Below are 12515 nucleotides of genomic sequence, written 5' to 3' on the forward strand. Positions count from 1 at the left end.
GGAAGCCGGTCAGGTGGCGGCTTCCGTGGCGTTTTGTCAGCGAGGCTGCTGGGCTTTCACGATTACCAGTTGCAGGGCGTGCTGCCCGAAGCTTGGTCCTGGCGGCTGCTGCAGGTGCGGGACAGGAGGGGCCCAGCCTCCTCCCTCCGCTGCGAAAGGTGTTCTTTGAATCAGCATGCTCCTTAAATCGCTAACATCCTGCCCGCAAGGAATACTAAATTCCAAATGTGAACCTTATTTAAGAGATGGATTATGTTTCGTAGCACGAGGTTAAGTGGAACGAAGACATGAAAGCTGCCTAACGAACCACAAGCCTAATTTTCTTCTGAGAAGCGTGAGGAATGCTGCCCTGAGGTTTCTTTAGGATACGTCCTCTGTTACTGGTCTCGCTGTCACTCCATAATTTCTCATATACCAGACCTTAGCTGTACTGGAAGCTGAGTGAAATGGCACCTGAAGGAATGATTTTCCTCAGCAGCATGGTGGAGGTGACTTGGGTCTTAAATCTTAAGAGAGCAAAGGTCTGTGTCCCCTCACCTCCTATCGAGTACCTGTTATATAGCTTAGCTTAACCAAATCCTAACCTCAATCAGTGAAATGATGCAGTGACACCAAGGGTGCCTGTATTTCCCATTTCAGTGTTAAATCTAATGAGAACTAAGTTCTGCCATCCATTTTTGTTCCAGAATCAGCTTTTCCTGATTGCAAGGTGAGGTTAATTACAGAATTAGGTGTTATTCATTAGATATCAGAAAAGCAAAGAATTTTGAAGAGTCAAGGAAAAGCTTCTTAATGCATGTCTAGCCAGGCTGGTGTTCTTGTGTGCCCTTCAGGATAGCTACTTCAGGACACGGCCTTAAAGAATTCGTTCCTTAATTAACCTCACCTCCAAACCTCCAGCTTTGCAGATACATTTCAAGCCTTCTTATCCATTTTTTACTAAAATAAAATTCCAAATAGCTGCTCTCAGTGCCACAAGTAAAATACTTCTAAGTTGAACTCAAGACTGACGTAAGAAGGATAGCTCGAACATGCCATGTGGCAGCCTTGTACTCTTAGGTGTGCGTTCCTGCCATGCTAGTCTTCTGCTGCAGAACAAGTAAAGGAAGTAATCATGAAAGCTTCTACGTTTTGAGTCAAGAAGAAGGTAGAACCTTTTCACAGGTGAAAAATCCTGAAAACCTCAGTTTGACATTTGCCTCTTAGAATATTTGGCATTCCAGCATTGAGAGAGACATTACGGAGTTGTGAAGTGAACTTGTGATGGACACATTTTAGGTATGCCAATACCTCCCAAAGCAAAACTATACCAGAAAAAAAAAATATAACTCATGTAGATTAATATTTGGACATTTTATAGTGTTAATAGTGAGAGGCCTTGAAAGCCTAACTGGGAGGGCTGTTTCCTCTGCAGTGCAGATACAGCTCTTGTGAACATTGTAGATCAGTTTATTTTTCATTCTTTTCTCCACAGAAGCTATAAAAGCCGGAGAGCATCCCTCTTCCAGAGTAGTCTGCAGTTTGGAGATACCCTGGGAAAGAAAGAGGCACAGAATCCAGGAGAAAAGATGAAAAATCATCTCATGCTTTCCAGGCAGGTGCCACAGCCACTAGGTTGTTGAGTAACAGTAACAGCATTTGGTCATATTTAAAAGAAAGAACTAATTTTGTCTGTAGATATATATATTTATAGACATATAAATGTGTAGTGTACTCACACATTTTATATAAATGTTACAAACAATTTTGGAATGAGTACCTCAGGAGAAATGGGCTCAGTTGCCTGATCCTACCCCATCAGGCTTAAGCTATGAGGCAGTTAGCTTGGTTCAGCTGAGAACATGTTGGTGGTACATTCAGAAATCTAACTTTGAATAACCAAATAGATAGAGCATTTCTGAGGTTAGAAGTATCTAGTCTCAGGCAGTAGCTAAGAAGATGTTTTCAAAACAACTGTTCTGAACTTAAGGTTTAATAACTCTTTCAGTTACTCTTCTGTAAAGTCTTTATCCTCATCAATTCTTCCCTGAATTTTAGAGAGAGAGAGGTTGTGGGATCCCACGGTTGCACCACGTAGGCCCTCTCCCCAAAGAAAACAACAGGAAAAAAAACATCTAAGGATACTAAATGATTATTCAGAACACTATTGTATTTTTTTCTCTCTGTAAACAAGCAGTAATTCCATCTGTGCATATCTACCTCCAAATAATTTGTTCTCACTTCTAGAGTCATGGACTAGAAAAACATATATAACTTGATATCACTAGTCATATTGGCATTCCTTCTGTTCACAACTTGTAAGGCTGTAACATGAAAGACTTTTTACAAAGCATAAGAAACTAAAGCAGAATATACAATAGAGTATATTAGAACCCTCTTCCTACTGATGAACAGACTGTTAGGTCTATGCTGTCAGACTTCTGAATCAGCATTAGAGATTATTTCAGAGAGCTTAATTTACAAAATAGCTTTATCAAATTCTAAAGCCATCTGCGTGCTTAATACTAATATGCTGTCAGCCAAGCCTTTTTCTTCTCTATTTTTTAAGCATTCATAAGTATGCAATAAGTAACAGCTTTTGTGAGAGATCACAGAACTGGACTTTGTTGTCTTGACGTAAAACTTGTCAAACCTACTTACTCAGAAGCTATGGTAGATATTTTCTGTGTATACATTTAATTTGCCCTTTGACGTCAATAAGACCTTAACGTATCTTGTGAGGATTTTTCCTTTATCTGTTTCTAAGGTCACTGCTTAATAGCCAAAGCTTCCAAAGCACGCCTCGTTCTATGACAAGCTCTGTTTATTTCAATGTTTTGCAGCTATTAATTAATTTTTGTGAAGAAGCCCTTTGTGAGCTAAAACCCTGAGCCAGAACTTTATGATCTAGTAGGTCCTAGGAAGAACAAAGGATCAGCGGTTACTAAAATCTGGTTTATGCTTCCTCCCTGGCATTCACTGACTTGTTTATCCTCTCACAGCATTTTTTCAAAGTTAATTCCTCCTACCCCTTACAAGGTTCACCTGCTCACCTATGGAGGAAAATTAAGCTATTCTACTCAGATAGTCTGTGCTCAGGTGTTCCAGAGTCTTGAGAGCAGAGTTCCCTGCAAGGCATGATATAATCTGTTCTACATTACCCATTTAGTTGTGTGGCGCGCATAGTTCATCTGTTTTTCTGTACTCTTTATCCAACTTACGGGGAACCATTCAAGCCGTATTTTTAGATAATTTACAGGGGACCTAAGCAGTAAGGGATAGGTGTGCACAGCCTTCTCATCAGTCAATGTACTGATGACTAGATCATGCAATATAAATATATAAAAATTCTTTTGCAGAGGAACGTGCTACTGCGCTTCACTTGCCACAAGAGGGAGCCATTAAAATTCTTGTTATTTAAAACAATTTAAAAGCCGAGACAATGAAGTATCTTAATCCATTATTGGCCAGGCTTAGGCCCTTGTATGCCACTCAGTGCAGCTTTAGGAGAAAGCCTGCTTCTTAGCTTTGGAGAATTTAATCTTCCTCTAAGCAGTCTCAGCATATGTACCAAGTATGCTGGTTTAGTGTGGTTTAGTGTGGTTGTATAGTGTGTTGTTTAGTTTTTAGTGTGGTTTAGTGTGGTTGTATAGACATACTGTGAAATTATGCTATTTTTAAATTAATTTTTAGCATTACAGTTTAAATGAAGGTCTGGTTCTTAATGAGTTACTTTACAGAATTACCAGCCTTCTGCTCAGATTAAGCCTTAAATCATGGGTGTCCAACCTTTTGGCTTACCTGAGCTGCATATAAAATATATAATATAGTCAATGTATGTAAGTAACAAAACTTTTTAATTTTTTTATTATAAAAAAAAGAAGGCAACAAAACTGTAAAACTAGTGGGTTAGACATGTACGGCTTAAATAATCCTTAGCTCACACAGAGCCACTGGTACTAGCATTATTAGCTTCTGTATGACAGCTCCATGGTTTCAAGTTCAGAGGAGGACATGTCCTCCCTTCCATCAAAAATAAGGATGAGCAAGAACTGTGGTGTACACAGTCAATGTCAAGGATGAGGGATCCGGGAAGGTTGTGAGTGAGCAGTACTGCAGCAGACTGCAAAGACACAGTGCCTCTGCTGAGTCACCACCTCACTGCTGCCTGGGCTGGTAGGTTGTCCTGGGTTGCTGCCAGCTCTCCTTGCAGTTCTGTGAGGTAGGCTGTATATGTCAAGATGAATGAGAGAAGAAAACACAGTGGGAGGAGGAGAAAAAAATCTTGTCACTGGAATAAAACTCATAAGGATGGTGCAGGCCATCTATTTCCTGAGAAATCCTAGAGGCTTCATGTTGCTTTGTATTGCGAATGTTTAGAATAGAACATGGATGAAGATATAAGTAGATGGCTGTGAAGGGCTTGAAGTCACATATACTTTTTATTGTAGTGATTAATATTATTTTGGCATCAATTCAGAGAGCCTTGAAATAACTTTTGACAGGAATGTAAACCTCACAGCTTGGTACTGTTGTAATGAACCACTGTTTATTTAGGTCTGGTATCTAGCAGTAGACTATGGTTTTAAGTTGACAGTAGTATTTTACTGCAACCCAAAACCTGCCTTTCTGCTCTGATTTGAATTTTGATTGCATGAGCGTGCAATCTGACCTCCACCATCTATCCTATTAATTTCCCATTTAGTCCTGTGATTAGACAGAACTACAATTCAAGTAAGATCGTTTGCCATACACAGCAGCTAAGATTTATAGCTAACAAATTGATTATTTTAAGTTACCTGGTTTACTAGGAAGCACAGCAATGTATATTCAGCACAGTCATCAGGCTCAGTCCAGATAAAGGTATTGTCCCAGGAAGTTAAATCTTCATTGATGAGATCAGGACTGGGACCTACTACACAGTCTTCCACCTGGAGCATCTTGTCAGTGGCAAAGGAGATGGTGCTAGTAACTATTCTTGGGACTGCCACTCTATCAGTGAGGAGAGGTCAGCAATTCAGTTGTTGATGGGGCTTGTAAAATGGCTGACGAGTACAGCAGCCTCCAAGAGTTTCCTGACCTTCCACAACTTGGGGAGGTATCGGCTTTAGGTTCACTTCATGCCTTATGGAGCAGCTCTCTTTGGAGTACAGCAAGAAATCCAAGCTGGAGTTCTCTGAGTACCCAACCCCACCCTACAGCTTCATCCACACCACCCACACCTCTCTGGAACACTGACTGCTCCTTCATGGTGGACAACGAGGCCATCTTTAACATCTGCAACTGCAGCCAGATGTCAAGGATCCCACCTACACAAACCTCCACGGGCTGATTGGCAAGATTGCCTCATCCATCACTACTTCCTTGAGACTGATGGTGCCTTGAATGTTGACCTGACTGAGTTTCAGACCAGCTTGGTGCCTTTCCCACAGATACACTTCCCACTCACAGCCTATGCAGCCATCATCTCATCAGTATGATGAGATGAGTAACTCAATTCTCAGATTTAGTGAACGGTTAAGGGTGAGCAATCCAATTATATTTAGTTGCTTCTGGAAGAAAAATTTTTTCTTGCACTCTTTTCTTTGCATCCTGGCAACCAGTAAAGATTAAAAGGAACAAAAGCTGGTTTTAGCATAGGCATTAAAGGACAGTACTAAAATTTAATTTTGTATTAAATAAATATAAAATATATAAATTAAATATAAAATTTAATATGAAAATTAAATATGAACACAATAGTGTGTTCATATTTAAAGCACTACTCTCAGACCTGCTTGGAGTTTTCCTTTCCATATGGCTTCCAGTGGAACAATACAATAGACCGCTGCCTTAAACATCCCCAGCAAGTAGTGCGGAACCTGGCGTTTTACTGCGCCATTCCCAGCGAACAGATGTGTAGCATCAGCACAGTCCACTCCCAAACTTGTTAGCTTTCCAGTTGTAAGCTTAGTCGATTCAAGTGTAGCACAGTGCTGACACAGCTCTGCTGTTTCCAGTTCTGGAACCAGGCAACTTTGATGCTTGCCTGTGATTACTACATTGCACCCTTGCACAACACTGACAACACATCCAACTCTGTTTTAAGTGATCCCACTTCCTGTTCATCTGTCTTGATATACTGTAAGCTACCATAAACAAGTGCCAAGGTAGAAGAAAAAAAAAAGCCCAGCCCCATGGTTATGGCATACTGAAAGATAGTAGTACTAAGGCAGGCTTACACCCAGTAGCAGCAAACAACCCTGTTTTCACCGGATGCCAGTGGGAGGTGGTGGTGCCTGGCCCTTCCCTTTATTACAGACCTACTGAAGCCTTTCACACCAGGTTACCTTAGTGCAGTAACCTAATACAGACATCTCTGGGAAACTGCAGCCATTCACACCACAAGAAGAGAATGACATGCTTCCTCAACCTTGAGGAACCAACATTCTTTCTTGTGTAACTTCATTTCTCTAGGGCCTGCAACTTTTTGTTCTGATGTATAAGTATCTATGAGTAATTTAGACAGCTGTAGTATCAACACTGAAGTTTAAAAATAGGTTAATGACCCAGAAGGTAGTGAATGCTTCATTCGCAATAGGATTTTGACTTCAGTAGCTTCACTGTTTACTGTTCAGAAAAGTTAACCTTTTGTCTGTACTGGGATGTACTACTTTTCTTAAGTCAAAAACACAGCTTTTAGGGATGAGAAATACTCATAATTACCCTGAAACTACCTTTAATTACCTACACTTTGTAGCACACCAGCTTTATAAGCCACCAACTTAATTATCAGCACAATAAAAACTTTAAGCAGTTTTCCCACAATATGGCAAAAAATAGTCAAAGCCTCTGTCTTGGAAATGTTGGTAACCATTGGTAACTAGCCAGCCAACTTGGCTTTAGAGAAAAATAAGCGTCTTCAAAAAACAAACAAACAAACAACAACAAAACCACCACCAAAAACCTTATTCCAAAGCCAAATACTACAATCTAAAAAACCAAGAGCGTGAAGAGTCTCATCAGGTAGTATATAGATACAAGTTGCCGTGTCAATAGAGATCAGTCTCCCATTTGAGAACTCAGAGTGCTGTCTTTTATTTTATCATCAACACCACCATTTGTTGTGAATAACAAAAGATGATTCCCCAAGTTACATTAGTGAAGAGTTACAGGATAGAGCATGTCTCTTTGCGTCTTTCACTTGTTATTCTATGCTTAGACCAAGAAAGCTATTTAATAAGTAGTCTTTTCTATTTTTAAATATTGTCTAACAATATTACAAAGTAACTTCACTACACAAGATATTTTTGTGTTATGTCTAGAACAATTGCTACAGTTCAGTCAGGTAATCCAGTTCTTACCACTCAGCCTCCTCATAATTTAAAGCATTTTCTTCTCCAGTACAGAGAAAATAAGACCAGTGTTTCATCTTAACACAACCCAACGAGTACCTTTCTTTACAGTTCAACAGATATTACTTTCTCAGCAGAAAGATAAACAAACCCACTCTTTTCAACTGAGCTCTCCATTCTTCTGCTGCTCTCAGAACAAAAGTAAAACCTCTTCTAAATTACATATGCCAACACATGAGAAGAACAGCCAACTATAAGTGAAAGTTCTTACCATTGCAAGATGGAAAAAAAATCCAAAGTACTACCAAAATCAAAAGCTTTATGGGAAAAGCTATATGAAATCTTATTACAGGCGAGGGTGAAATTGTCAATGAAAGTGTAAATGTATCTTATTCTCTAAGATAGATGTTTTTCATCATGTTATCAACTTTAGCTGGTGGGTTGCAGGATTTCAGCTGTGCCTGCTCTGTGGCTATTTAACCCCTTCATTTTTTGGTTCCTCTTTTCAGCAGTTTTAACTAAAAAGAGTAGGTTTGATATTTTGTTTAGCCAGCTAGTGCTCATGGAATTTGTGGTACCCCACTGCTACCCCCGCCCAGGAAAAAAGCCTGAACAGTATAACTCATCACTGTTTCTTTTTTTCCTGCATAATTTAAATATTTTTGCCTTATTTGTTCCAGTCTGTGATCAGACAAGGAAGTGGTGTCCTCTGAGAAAATAAACTATAAAGCCTAATTCGTGCTCGAAATAGGTTCAAACCAGTGACTTCAGAAGTTCATGGCAAAATGTAAACTTCAAAATGTATGCATAAATGACTTGTGGACATAGGATAGAAAATTATTAAAGAATTTGAGTAACAGAAGGAATTAGTTAGAGATATTTTAGTACACAAACAAGAAATGCTTACAGAGCTATTACTGCCACATCCACAGATATTGGGCTGTGTGGTTATTCCAGATCTGATACTCAGGTCTGTGTAATGTCATAAGACATCTCAGACTGATGTCATATTCTGTACTTTATTGTATGTGAATGTAATGTTGTGACCAGTACTCATCGTAATTGGCTAAGAAAAAATGTTGGCAGCTGTTCTTTTAGAAGGTTGTAGCAAGTTCTGTTATGTAGAGATTCCTATGACTTTCAGCTGAACAGGTAAGATTAAGCCATTGGAGGAAATAGGCTACAGATTTTTCTCAATCACTGTGGTTATTTATAATTGTGAAATAACATTTTGGAAACCTCATAGGAGAGCATCTGCTACGTATATCTTGTTAAAGAAATGGTCAAGGTTTTTGTTCTTGTTTTTGTTTTCTAAAGAGAAGGACTGGTCCAATAAGGCTGGTTTCCTAAAAAAAAAAAAAAATTACTTTTTTACAATTTGCAGTTTAGCCCTCTTCATGCTATATAGACTTTTTAATATGAGAAAAGTATTTTCTGATGTGGGTAAGATTCTGACAAAAGCACCCATTGGGCCGAAAACCAAGAATTCAAAGAAAAGTGAAAGAGCTGAGAAGCCTGCAATGTATTATTTCCAAAGTACGTTAAAAAAAAAAAAAAAAAAAAAAGGAGAACATAAAGATCTAGATTTGCATTTCAGATGGGAGAGTTGGAGGTGCAGCAAAGTACCCTCTTAAAACTCCTGTGAAAAATGGGCTCCAAATTGAGTCAGTAATGTGATAGCTGAGCATTTGCTAGAGGAATAAGAAAATTAGGTAAACTTTGATCTATATGTTTTTGCAACCCATTGTTCAATTTTGCAGTTGTCTTGTATCACGTTCACCATTAATATATTAGCTGTGCTACGTGACAAAGCCTTTTTCATTCTTTCTGACCCCAAATGTATGTGTATGGGAACTGCTGAGTCACGGCCTGAACCACTGATTGAGCACCTGAAGGAAAGACCGGTCAGCCCTGGGAGCACAGGTGAAGGCAATTCACCTATGCGACCAGAAAGGGTGGAGCCAGGCTCCGCATCTCTTAGACCTCATTTAAGGGTTGACTGCCACTAAGGAAGGGTCTCTTGCTGGAGTTCTCTCCTTTGTGGAGTTTTTTTTCTGTGAGCTTAGATCTTTGGAGACGGATGAGCATTCTTTTTCTTTTTTTGTAACATCTTCTCATTGCACTGGTCCTTTTGCATTGTGTCTTCATAACATTTTAGTTGACTATGTATATTAAATAGTTTCTGAGCTGTCATCATTAATTAAAAAAAATCTACAACGAGTCAACTAAGCCGACAGAAATATAACTTCAAGTAGGTGGGAGGTTTGTTATTAATGTGCATACATGCACTTGAATATGGTTAAAAAGCACATCAACTAACTGTTGTGGCAACTGTGTAGTTATAAAACAATTTAGCTTACAGTTGACTACTCAGTGATTATATTAGCAACTGCACATATAGTATTATACTCTAGGTTTTTTTTGTGGTGTGAGACAAAAACTGAAAATGTCCCCAAGACAGAGATTTTGTCCTGAGAGAAGTTCAGAATACAATCATTATAGGAATTGCTATTTTTTTCTTTAAAGTAAATCAGGGTGATTTAATCACATGATTGATAATGGTAATATGAGATTAGTTGTTAAATTTCTATGAACCAGTGAGGACTTTAACCTCTTGAAGTTTCACTTTTCCTAAAGCAGATAAAATATATAGTCTGGCAGCATTTCTGTTGAATAATAGTTTAGTAATTATCAGTAATTCTTAAATCAGTCTTTTATCACAGTATTAATTAGTGTCATTATTTTGTTCTTCATTAATTAAATAAGTTATTTATAGCTAATTGGTAACTACTTGTATTTCTCAGAAATTCTTCCGGACGGTTCTTCTTTTTTACTATGTGACAACACCTCTAGTGAATTGAGCAAAACTGTTGAATGGATCCACCTGCTGTTTGAACAAAAAAGACAGATAAAGGACATGATACCTATGCCTTCTTACAGTCAATGCAGGTAATCTTATTTCTGTTTCATTTATTTACTTCCTATCTACTGTTCAGTCCTGTCAGTAGCTTTGAAGTTCACTGAACTGTTACACTTTACATGAGTCTTAATCCAGTGGAGAATACAACATGTGGCTAAAGAAACTGGGAATTCCTTGTGGTTATCATGTCAGAATAGAAGGCATATAGGAAGTGAAAATTCATTGCAATTAGCTTCTAAGTGAAATGCGTACTATCATTTTAAATGAACTACTTTATTTGGAGTTGATCACCTGTGATGAAAGTTATCAGCAAGGCCCTGGATGTTGTGTAGTCAGGTGGCCACTTACTCTGGACATCTTGAGTTTCTATGTAGTAAAGCAGTATAGACTTGGTTGATGAAAAGAAAGCTTCTCTAGTAGGATCCTGTGATGTTATATAAACACTTTTTTCTTGTGTATCAAAGGCAATTACTGCATGGTAAAATGTATTAAATATTTTAATGCTGTTTAGATGAGCCCAAGCTAAAGAAGATCTTGTTCTAGATGGTAGTTTAGCTCCAAGTTTTTACCCCTTTCTCCTTGACTACGCTTTTGCAGTAATTATTTTGATCTTGTTCTTTCCTGTTAGCCTGAGTATCTCTGCATTATACTGCATTGCACTGCATACACATAACAGAAGTGCAAATTACACTGCTTAAGTATCATCCTGCACAAAAGGAATGTACAATCAGTCTTGTTTAATTTGAGTATTTCACAGTGTAATGTGAAGGGCTAAAATAATCATGTGATTGTATTTAGAAATGTTAAAAAAAAACCAGTTCAATTATTTTTGTTAAGTACTAACCTGGTTGACCTTGACGTAGTTTTTGGAGCAATTTGTTAAATTCTGTATGCTTTTATGCAGTTACCACATGAGAAAGAAGATGAGGACTGAAAACAAATGGCTAGTTTGTTTGCTAGCTTGATATTAGGACTCTAAACTTCTCCATGGTCATGGTTACGTTATATAAACCACATTCCTTTAAAGGGCAATCCATTTAGAACTGTCTGCTTATTTACACTGACACTTTAGCACAGGTGTGATCAGCACCATGTTGGAGACAGTTGTGTCTCAGGCTGCAGACATAACTTGTAGAATGGTTGAAAATAAAATTGCAGTTTAAACTAGCTTCTTAGTTTTCAAAACTGTCATGAAAGCAATATGTTCACACAGTACTGCTATACATCAGGGCTGGATGCAGTTAAGATGTGAATAAGGGTGCTATTGAACAGCACAACGTATCTTCTGTTATATGACACGGAGATCACATCAATCTGTGTAGAGTAAATGGGCTTAAGCAGGAACTGCAGCTCTTTTATGTGCCTCTGGTTAATCTGTTCTTAACGTAGTGTTTTGAAAGTAAAATACTGAAAATCTAGATGTATGGAGTCTTTCAAAAGTATGGACTTTTCAGTCTGCAAAGCTAAAGTTTATTCTGCAATTTTGGTCAAATACTTGTATGGATGAGGCAATGTCAGTGGGTCTGTTCATGAGGTTCATACTCTGTGAGATCTCCTTAATAAAATTCCTTTAAGCAGATATGAACTTAGTGGAAAAAATGACGTGCAAACAGAAAATCCTGGTGTGGAAGATCAGTTTTGCACAGGTACTGGGTAAAGTGAGGAAAGGGTCCACTTTAACTTCCCTAAATATTTTTTTTTTCTGCAGGAGGTGTCTGATCTATGAAACAACCTGTGTGAAGGTTGTGTGTAAAGCAGTGCTACCACCACAAACTTGGCCAAGATGTCTTTCTTCTGAGAACCAGGGCCCATGTGTGGAAGTTGTACGTCTCTAAAGAGCACAGGTTGTCTGAATGTCTAACGCGTCTGTAAAATCCCTGTGCAGTTACAGAATCAAATGGAAATTTAACACTTCACTGATAGATGGATTGGTCTCCTGCTGCTTGGCCCTTAGCTTAAGATCAATTTGGAATCAGTTTTGTGCAAAACTTCAAATACATACTTCATGGAGGACAAAAAGAATTTGAGGTGATATCTTATTACTCTCATCCCAGCCTTAAAAATAGCATTTCAGTACTGATTTAGTCCAGAACATTAGTGTTGAGTGTCTGAATGGAAGGTTGTATCAGGTTGAAAACCTACTTAAAGGCCACTTTGTTAACTGAATGAGGTAAAAGCAAGTATGTATGCATGTAATAAACTGCAGCGGCAGCCCAGAAATCAGGTAAATGCCCTCCAAGGCAGACATGGTTAGTGAATGATTTTACAATAATATCATGACT

The 12515-nt window shown here is 38.4% G+C and overlaps 1 long non-coding RNA gene across 1 annotated transcript; it reads left to right on the top strand.

Moving 5' to 3' along the window:
* Positions 9316-12252, top strand: LOC110398895. The gene is made up of 3 exons (XR_002438727.1): positions 9316-9564; positions 10118-10262; positions 11942-12252. It is a non-coding gene; the product is annotated as an uncharacterized LOC110398895 (long non-coding RNA).

This window comes from Numida meleagris, chromosome 4 (genome assembly GCF_002078875.1).
Source record: "Numida meleagris isolate 19003 breed g44 Domestic line chromosome 4, NumMel1.0, whole genome shotgun sequence".
In the NCBI taxonomy this organism is placed as follows: domain Eukaryota; kingdom Metazoa; phylum Chordata; class Aves; order Galliformes; family Numididae; genus Numida; species Numida meleagris.